The sequence below is a fragment of the Elephantulus edwardii genome, unplaced genomic scaffold, assembly GCF_000299155.1.
Source record: "Elephantulus edwardii isolate Elephantulus edwardi_28Jun2011 unplaced genomic scaffold, EleEdw1.0 scaffold00444, whole genome shotgun sequence".
Taxonomy (NCBI): Eukaryota; Metazoa; Chordata; class Mammalia; order Macroscelidea; family Macroscelididae; genus Elephantulus; species Elephantulus edwardii.
The window spans coordinates 540,233-551,277 of NW_006400194.1; the positions used below are offsets into that span (position 1 = coordinate 540,233).

The 11,045-nt window shown below is 38.5% G+C and overlaps 1 pseudogene; it reads right to left on the reverse strand.

Annotated features, from left to right (window-relative positions):
• Window positions 1–7,539, reverse strand: part of LOC102862965 — a 15,285-nt pseudogene extending 7,746 nt beyond the window's left edge.
• Between the last annotated feature and the right edge of the window lie 3,506 nt (window positions 7,540–11,045).

Here is an 11,045-nt window from a genome sequence, read left to right on the forward strand (position 1 = left end):
TTTTAATACTTCCTGGATCATTTAATATTCTGCCCAAAGCATCCTTGATTACAGCAACTCTAGGTTTGAATTTGTTCTTCAGCTCCTTGAGCTTAAGAAATGCTGAGCAAGTTCGGCCCTTTTGATTTTCCGACTCTAGCTCCTCGCACATTTCATTGTAGTATTTTATTTATTTATGTATTTATTTATTTATTCATTCATTCATTCTTTTTATGTGTGCACTGTCAAATTAGATCTGACTGTTACAGGAGGCAATTGTTCCTCCTTCTTCAGCAGAGCATCTGGTGGATTTGAACCGCACACCTCTGGGATTACAGTGCAGTTTCCTGCCACTAGGCCACCAGAGCTCGCCAACAATAAGTAAATAAAATTCCAAGTAGTAGTGTTTTTTAATTTTCTTTCTGTCATTTGTGTCTCTAGTTAGGTTTGTTCCTAAGTATTCCATCTTGTGGTTAGCTATTGTAATTTATACTGGGATTCTTTTAAATTTCCTTTTCTGTATTTTCTTTGCTACTATAGAGAAATACAATTGATGTTTTATATGTTGATTTTGTATCCTGCTCCTTTGCTATATTGATCAACTATGTACAACAGATCCCTTGTGTAACTGTATACAATAGATTCTTACTTGAAGATCATTTGGGGTTATCCAAATATACTATCGCGTCATTTGCATATAGAGATTAATTTTACCTACTCGTAGGTGAAGTGATAGTGTGAATCCTTGACTCATATCTGTTGGTTATTAGTTTAGAGTATAAGCCTTAATTATAATGAGAAAATTTTTCTCTATTCCTATTTTATTGAGTGTGCTTATCAGGAAAGTGTGTTGCAATCATCAATTGTGATGATCATGTGGTTCTTATCCTTTATTTTGTTGATATGATGGATTACATATATTGTTTTTCTTATATTGGATTGCATTTGCATGCCTGTTATAACTCCCACTTGGCCAGGATATATTAACCTTTTGATATGTTCTTGGAGTCTATTGGCTAGGATTCGGTTAAGGATTTTGACATCTATGTTCATCAGAGATATTGGCCTAAAGTATTTTGATGATTTCTTTACCTGACTTTGATATCAGGGTTATGTTTGCTTCACAGAATGAGCCTGGAAGTATTCTATTGTTTAAAATTTTTATAATACTTTATGTAGAATTTGTGACAATTCTTCTGTGAATGTTTGGTATAATTTATGAGCAAAGTTAATAGATCCAGGACTATTTGTTATTGGAAGTTCTTTTCGATGACCTATTCCTTTTTGTGGTACTCTATCTACTTCAGATTGTCTAAGTGCGGACAGATTTTGTGTTTCTGAGTATTTGTCCATTTACTCTATACTTTCCTATTTATTAGAGATTTTTTTAATTGCCTTATTATCTTTTATTTCCATTGATTCTATTGTGTTGTCACCGATTTAATGTCTTATTCAGATTATTTGTGTGTTTTCTTTCTTTTACTTTGTAAAGTTTCCAAGTGCTTTGTCAATTTTACTGACCCTTTCAAAGAATGAACTCCTGATCTTATTGATAATTTAAATTGTTTTTCTGTTTCCTACTTACTACCATTACCCAAAGTCACTGAGTCAATCTAGACTCTTCCTTTCTTTTGCTGTCCCTCCACCCTTCCCTCCTTTCAACACACTCAAAGTTATGTCAGATGGCGCTTAAAATCTTTGCCTCCAAGGAGCAACCTGGTTTCACCCTCTCTAGGATAAATGTTTGTTCTTGTAGTAGTCAATGGTTTATTCAATACTCTTCTCCAGCACCACAAGTCAGAGACATCTGTTCTTCTTCTATCATCCTTAGACATTGTTCAGATCTCTGATGCATAGCTGGCAATTGTAAAAATCATGGCATGGATCAGGCAAACCTTATTCTCTAGATTGACAGTATTACTCTTTAGTACTCTGGAGAGGTATCTGACAGCAGATTTTACCAGTGCAATTAGTCTTTTTATTTCCTGGCTGCTAGTCCCAAATATATTGTGAATGTGTAGCCAAGCAAACTGAAACTATTAACAATCTCAATCCCTTCTCCACCTATCACCTGTCAATTGCCCCAGTTGTAAGAATCCTTGTTTTTGATGTTTAGCTTCAATCCATATTTAAGGCTATAATCCTTAACCTTCTGCAGCAAATGCTTCAAGTCCTCCTCAGTTTCAGCAAACAAGGTTGTGTCATCTGTATAACTCAGGTTACTGTTGAGTCTTCCTCCATCTCTCCAGTTCCTCCAATGTCACATTCCTCCTCATAGAGATCAGCCTTCTAGAGTATTTGCTCCACATAGAGATTGAAAAGGTATGGAGATAGGGTGCATACCTCGCTTACACCTTTCCTGATTTTGAACCATACTGAGTTTCATTGTTCTGTTCTGACAACTGCCTCCTAGTCCAAGTATAGGTTTTGCATAAGCACAATCAACTGTTCTTGAATTACCATTCTTCTCAAAGTCATCCAGTTTTTCTGTGATCCATGCAGTCTTTGATTATGCCTTTGCATAATCAATGAAATATATCTAGATAGATAGATAGATAGATGATAGATGATAGATAGATAGATAGATAGATAGATAGATAGATAGATAGATAGATACACATTCCTCTGGTACTCTCTGCTTTCAGCTGAGATCCATCGAACATTGACTATAATAGCCCTACTGCCACGGCTTCTTTTAAACTCATCTTGCACATCTGGCAATTCTCTGTTGATGTACTGTTCCACTCATTTTTTAATAATTTTCAGAAGGATCTTGCTTGCATGTAATATTAGTGATATTGTTTGGTAATGTCCACACTCTGTCAGGTCACCTATATTTGAATGGGAATAAATATGGTCCTCTTCCAGTCAGTGATGCTATACACTGTGCCACTGGTGTGTCAAATGTGATAACGGCTTCTCCTGTGAACAGTGTTTGGTGGAGCTCTCAGATTAAAACAGGCTTGGAATCAGGAGTGTCATCCACTTCTAAAATAACTTGCCGCTGGAAACTCTATACCCTTGGAGAAACGAAAGTTATACAAGTGTTCAGGTCTTTCATTCACTGGGTCGCTATGAGTCATCTATGACTCAACAGCACTTAACAACAATTTCCAGTCAGTTGGCCATGATTGTCCTTAAGATTTCTTGACACAACCTGGTGAGTACAACCAGGGCAGCATCTGATTGTTGAACTATGTCAACTGAAATGCCGTCAATTCCTGGGGCCTTGATTTTTGTCAGTTCATTCAGAGTAGCATGAATTGCCTCCTTCATCACCATAGGCTTTTGATCAATGTTGTTTCATGAAATTCTTCCATGTCAGCCAATTAACTTTGGTATAGTGACTCTGTGTATTCCTTCCACCTTCTTTTTTTGTTTGTTTATTTCTTCTATATTCTTTTCTTTATTTTTTAATTTTTTATTGATTTGCTAACAAAGTTCATATATATTGTGTTTCACACTATATTAACATTGTGTTTAATACAATAATTCTCATGCATTATATTTTATAAAATTAATCACCATTGGACCTTGCCCATCATTATCCTGTCTCTTTTTCCTGGATCCTTCCCATTTCCTTCTCCACTTCCATCCAACCACCAAACTGTGAAACCCTGTGGTTTCTTCCCTACCCATCCTCACTTTTCCATCCCTTGAGTTCCCATACATGTTTTCTAGTTATCCTTCTACTTTTACAATGGTCTTATGCCGTATTTGTCCTTATGAGACTTCACTAGTTCACTCAGAATAATGCTCTCCAGACTCTCCAAAGTTACGTAATATGTTTCAGAATTTTTGCTCCTGAGTGCTGCATAGTATTCCAAAGGTCTAACCACAACCAAATGGATTGAGAAATTGTGGTACATTCCATCTTCTTGTGATGCTTTCTGGGTCATTCAACATTCTGCTCACAGCATCCTTAAGTATTGCAACTTGATGGCAGGATGTTGTTGTTGTTATGTGTCATCGAGTCGTTTCCGACTCATAGCGACCCTATGCACAACAGCTCTAAACCCTGCTCTATCCTGCGCCAACCGCACCGCCTCTGACACACCCATCCCGATTACCCCAGTCAGCGAATCAATCCATCTCATAGAGGGTCTTCCCCTCCTGCGCTGTCCCTCCACCCTCCCAAGCATGATGTCCCTCGAAGCCCCAGAATCCTTGCCTCCAAGGAGCAGCTTGGTTTAATCCTCTCCAAGATGGATCTGTTTGTTTTCCTGGCAGTCCAGGGTACATTCAGTACCCTTCTCCAGCACCACAGCTCAAAAGCATCCACTCTCCTTCTGTCCTCCTTAGTCATTGTCCAACTCTCTGATGCATAACAAGCGATTGCAAATACCATGACCAGTATCAAGCGCACCTTAGTCTCCAGAGAGACACTGTTGCTCCTGAGTACGTTTGAGAGGTCCCTAACGGCAGACTTTCCCATCGCGATACGCTTTTTGATTTCTTGACTGCTGGTACCAAGAGTGATGGCAGGATACAAGATCAAAATACAAAAATCAATTGTATTTCTCTACAGTGACAAAGAAAATACAGAACTGAAGCTAAGGAAAACAATACCCATAACAATAGCTAATCACAAGGATAAATACTTGGAAGTAAATCTAAGTAGAAACACAAAAGACCTATTCAAAGAAAATTCTAAAACATTGCTACAAGAAGCAAAAAGAGATATGGAGAAATGGAAGACTCAATATTGTGAAAATGGAAATTCTACAAAATGCAATCAACAAGTTCAGTGCAATCCCAATACAAATACCAATACCACTCTACAATGAGATGGAAAAGGCAATTTCCAACTTCATCTGGAATAGAAAGAGACCCGAATAAGCAAAGCACTCCTGAAAAATAGAAACAAGGCAGGAGGCATTTCACTCCCTGATCTCAAATCCTACTACACAGTGTGGTAGTGATACAGTGACAGACACTTAAATCAATGAAATAGAATTGAGAACCCAGAAATCAGCTCATCTATCTATCTATGGTCAACTGATTTTTTCACAAGGAGATTAAAGCAGTTAAGTGGGAAAACTACTTCCTTTTTAACAAATGGTGTTGGCAAAATTGGAGAACTACCTGCAGAAAACTCAAGCAAGGCTCACACCTCACACAATACACAAAAACCAACTCAAAGCAGATCAAGGATCTAGAACTAAAATCAAGGACTATGAACTTCATCAGAGAAAATCTTGAAAAAACTCTAGAAACCCTAATCCACAACATGAATAGTCTCCCAAGCATCTTGGAAAAACCTACAACCAGGAGAGACTAAAATAGACAAATGGGACTTTCTAAGATTCAAATCCTTATGCACAGCAAAGAACTTCTCCAACAGGGTAAAAAGGAAAGCCACAGATTGGGAAAAAATACTTGGTAATGATGACATATCTGATAAGGGAATTATATCTAGAATATATAGAATACTCCAGCACCTCAACAAGATGAACAACCCAACAAGATAAATAACTCTGTCACAAAATGGGCAGAGGATATGAATAGACACTACACTGAAGAAGACATTCAGATGGCAAATAAACACATGAAGAAGTGCTAAGAGAGAGGCAAATCAAAACAACTATGAGATATCATCTCACCTCTGTATCAATAGCAAACTTCAACAAAGCAGCAAACAACAAATGCTGGTGAGATTGTGGAGAAATTGAAATCCTTATTCACTGTTGATGGTAGTGTAAAATGGTGCACTACCATATTATTGGAGGCAGTATGGCACATTCTCAAAAAGTTGGAAATAGAAATACCATTTGACCCAGCAATTCCACTACTAGGAATATACCCTAAACAAACCAGAACTGCCACCCAAACAGATATATGCACACCTAAGTTTATTGCTGCATTGTACACAAGCAGCAACCCAAGTACCCAACAACAAGTGAATAGGTAGAGAAACAGTGATATAGTCATACAATGGAATGCCAAGTGCCCAAAAATAAGTGAATAGGTAGAGAAACTGATAATCGTTGCCGCTTGCTTCTTCATCCAAGAATCTTAATGATTCATTTATAATTTCTCTGAAGTAGTTCCGGAAGTTCTCTGATAACTTATCAATAGCCTGAATGTCTCCCTGTTCAATCACAGACATGGACTTAGTCAATTTCGACTAAGGGAGGGTGTCTCTACATACATCTTCAATCGCTGCTGGCAGATTAAGGTAGGCTAACACCCCATTAGCCAGAGTGGCAGCTTCTCTCATTTGAGCAACTGATCTGTTAACCAAATCTGCTTTCCTCTGATTACAAGCAGCCAAAGACTGCTGTACAGACATAGGACCCATCTTCTCAAACAGATCAGTGAACTTCTGGCTGATGGGCACATTGACAGGCGTGGATTTCACAAGTGTGGCTTTGCCAGGAGGTTCTAGATCTTTAAGGTCTGGAACACAATCATGGTAAATGAAGTAATTATCCTTCTTCGCTGCCTTAAGGGCACGGCTGATTTTGTCAGAAAAATCCTTCATGTTGACATATTCATCATACCTAGACGCCACTGTTTTAATCAATTCTGCTACATACTGTAATCTTGCAATCTCTTCTCCAAATTTCTTCCGCTGCTTCGCCAGGAGAGACTGACTGGTAGTACTCAGCGTTGGCCTGCAGTGCTTTGCAGCCAACCAGGAAACTCTCCTTGGGGAGAGTGTCTTTGTACTGACATTGTTTGAAAGTGGCACCGAAGTAATCTTCAGCCGGATTGGCCAGTTTAGCTATGATGGCATCTTTCATTTTATCTCTTTTGGCTTTAAAACAAAAAAATACTTCTTGGGCCTGAGCAAGCATAATAAGACTGAGGGTCCCAACAGTGTCTGGAGATATGTCCACAGTAGGCTCTCTATTTAAGGCAGATAAAACTGTCTCTTTAATATGTAAAAAGGCACCACTAGCAAACTGATAGTGCTTAGCAGCGACTTTCAACCCTTCATCATTATCCAGGTTCTGTTCGGCAGCAATCTGACTAGCTAAGGCTGCACAATTGAACAGCACGGGGCTTTTCTCATATCCTAAGCTTTCAAGAGCCAATTCTACAGATCCTCCAAAAAGTGAGCCTTTATCAAAAGCATCCTTCCAGTGGCCTAGTGGCAAGAAACTGCACTGCAATCCCAGAGGAACACGGTTCAAATCCCCCAGACGCTCTGCCGGAGAAGGAGGCGCAATATCCTCCTGTACCAGTCAGATCTGATTTGATTTGATGGTACACGCACACAAAATAATAATTTAAAATTTAAAAAAATGTTTAAAAAAAAAAAGCATCCTTCCAGGTAAATGTCAAACAAATCTGACTTTCAGAAAATGGAAATTTGGGCTCAATGGAACAAATCTGAACGTAGCGTCTCAGCAGTGTCTCCAGTGACCCCTCGTGCTTGTCGAGCAGCCAGAGGAGCGCAGCATGCCCCAGCATGCTCGGCTCCTCCGTGGTGCCGCAGAACTGGGCCTGCTCCTCGCCTCTACTCAGGTATGTCTGCTGGATGAACTTCAACAGTGGCTTGGCCAGGTCCACTTCCTAGGTCTTCTTCAAGAACCGAAGGGTCTTCTTCTTCATCTGAACCAAGATGAACGTCGCCACGGCGGGTCACAGCGGGAAGGCGAGGTGCGTGTGGCACCTGACAGGCAGGGCAGCAGACGTGCGCTGGGCTGAGGCTTGGCCCTGGCCAATGCACGAGTTTTGTTTTAATAATAATGGTATTAACAGGTCTTCCTTGTACACATATGAATATTATCCTGTCACTCATAACATTAAATTTCAAGATGGACCTAGAATGGTCTTTTAAATTATGAATACAACTCCATTTTCTCTCACATTTTCATTTCCAGCATAGAAGACCAAAATGTCTCATGTCCATCCATTTCATTTCACCAATGTCTAGAATGTCAGTATTTATGTGTTCTATTTCTTCCTTAACAATCTCCAATTTTCCTACATTCATACTTTTCATATTCCATTTTCCAATCACTAGGTTCTATTCGCAACTGTTCATCCTTCTCTTGATTCCCAATACAAAGGTTCAGCCTTTGATGCCATATCTGCTAGTCTAATCTAAGTGTGTTCTGTTGCACATAGGGTTTTCAAAGTCCTGTTATTTCAGGAGTAGATGGCTAATCCTCCCCATTATTGCTGTTGTGTACTATAGAGTTGTAACTGACCAATAACTGACCCTCCAGGGGTTTTTAGAGTCAATTATTCACACAGGAGGAGAATGCTTATATTTATTCTACAGAGAGTTGGTAGCTTTGAACCATGTACCTTCAGGATTGCAGTGCAGCTTCTTTCCACTATTCAGTCTTAAATTGGGTGCTCAGCTTTACAACAATATTTGACAGAGAAGCATTTTATTCAAAAGAGCTGGTGAGAGTATGCAGCAACTGATCAATTGTTGGTCCTGGAAGCCCACCTCCTCAACGCAGGTGTTGTGTTCTCACCCTCACTCCACCCTGCCAGCTCAATTTCCTCTTCTTGGCCCTTCTGCATTTTCCATCCTCTACCCATAGGAACTCTGGTTTGATGGCTCAGGCCTCCCACTGCCTCTGTCCTCCCATTTCTTCTTCACTCCCCTGTGGCACTAGACACATTATGGCCAAGTTATGTGGATCTTAGCTGAAAGAAGAGAGTACTAGAGGAAGAATAAAGGGAATCACAGAAGATTTATTGGGCTTCTGCAAAACCCATACTTGAACTAGGAAGCAGTAGTCAGAAAAGAGCAAGGAAAGAAAGCATGATTCAAAATCTGGAAAGGTGTACTCCAGGAATGCATCCTATCTCCATGCTTTTTCAATCTATATGTAAAACAGAACATTCAGATTGCTGAGCTCTTTGAGGAGGAATGTGGCATCAGGATTGGAGGAAGATTCATCAGTAACCTGTGTAATGCAGATGACAGAACCTTGCTTGCTGAAACTGAGGAGGACCTGAGGCATTTGCTGCAGAAGGTCAAGGAGTGTGACCTTAAGTATGGATTGAAACTCAGCATCAAGAAAACAAATATTCTCACCACTGGGTTAATTGGCATATTTAATAAAAAGCTTTGTTTCACCCTCTCCAGCACAGATTTATTTGTTCTCTTGGCAGTCTGTGGTATGGTATGGTATGGTATGGTATGGTATGGTATGGTATGGCATGGTCTTCTCCAGCACCTCAACTAAAAGCTGTAGATTCTACTTCTGTGTCCAGCTCTCTGATGCATAGCAAGTAATTGCAAAATATATAACCTGATTCAGAAGAATCTCTAGACTGACATCTTTTCTTCACAGTACTTTGGAGAGATCCCTGATTCTTTCCATGCAATTTGTCTTTTGATTTCCTGATTGCAGGTGCCAAGAGTGTTGATTGTGGAACCAAACAAGCTGAAATTGTTAACAACCTCAATCTCTTCTCTGTCTTTCATGATACAGCCAATTTCATGATGCCACTTTCCTCCTCAGATAGCCCTTCTTTTTCAGATACACCTTCTTTTTTTCAGATATACCTTCTTTTCCAATGTGCATGGAACGTTCTCCAGAATAGATCACGTTCTAGGTCACAAGGCAAGCATCAACAAATTAAAAAACATAGAAATTCTGCAAAGTATCTTCTCAGACTACAACACCAGAAAATTAGAAATTAATGACAAGAGAATAAAGGAGAAAAAATCATACATTTGGAAGATGAACAATATCTTACTTGAACATGACTGGGTATAAGAAGAAATAAAAAATGAAATTAAAAAGCTTCTTGAAACAAATGACAATGAAAACACTACTTACCAAAACCTCTGGGAAACAGCCAAAGCCGTAATCAGAGGTCAATTTATAGCAATAAGCAAACACATCAAAAGGCAGGAAAAATTGACCATTGACTCTCTAACCCAACATCTCCAACAAATTAAAAAAGAACAGCAAGAAAACTCAACACCCTCTAAATGAACTGAAATTATAAAAATTAGAGCAGAGATAAATGAAATAGAAAACCAAAAAAAACAATTTAAACTATCAACAAAACCGGGAGTTGGTTCTTTGAAAAAGTCAATAAAATCAACAAACTATTAGCAAAACTCACAAAAGAAAAGGAGGAGAAGACACAAATAATTCAAATAAGAGATGAATCAGGCAACATCACAACAGAGCCAACTAAAACTGAAAAAGCGAAAATTAGAATATTATGAAAAACTATACTAAAACAAATATGGACACCAAGAGGAAATGGGCAAATACTTAGAAACACACAACCTACCTAAACTGACACAAACCAAAACTGATCATGTGAACAGACCCATTACAAAAGAAGAAATGGAAAAGGTAATAAAACAACTTCCAACAAAAAAATGCCCTCGACCAGATGGTTTTACAAGTGAATTTTATCAAACATTTAGAGAAAAACTGCCACCAATTCTACATAAACTATTTCAGAAAATGAAAAAAGATGGAATTCTCCCAGACTAATCCTATGAAGCAAATATATCCTTGATATCAAAGCCAGGAAAGGACACCAACAAAATAGAAAACTATAGGCCAATATCTCTTATGAACATAGATGCAAAAATCCTGAATAAAATACTGCCCAATAGAATCCAATGATACTTCAAAGGAATGATCCATCATGACCAAGTGGGATTCATAACAGGTATGCAAGGATGGTTCAATATAAGAAAAATAATTAATGTAATTCATATTAACAAAACAAAGAAAAAGAAGCACATGATCCTATCAATTGATGCAGAAAAGGCCTTTGACAAAATCCAACACCTTTTCTGATTAAAACACTCAACAAAATAGGACTAGAGGGGAATTTCTTCAATATAGTAAAATAAATTTATGTGAACCCTAGAGCCAACATTGTTCTCAATGGAGAGAAGTTAAAGGCATTCCTTTTAAGAAAAGGAATTAGGCAAGGATGCCCATTATCACCTCTCTTATTTAATATTGTTTTGGAAGTCTTACCGATAGCAATAAGATAAGAGAAAGATATAAGAGGTATCCAAATTGGCAAAGAGCAGGTAAAATTATCTCTCCATGCAGATGATATGATAGCATACTTAGAAAACCCTAAAGACTCAGTAAGAAAACTACTGGACA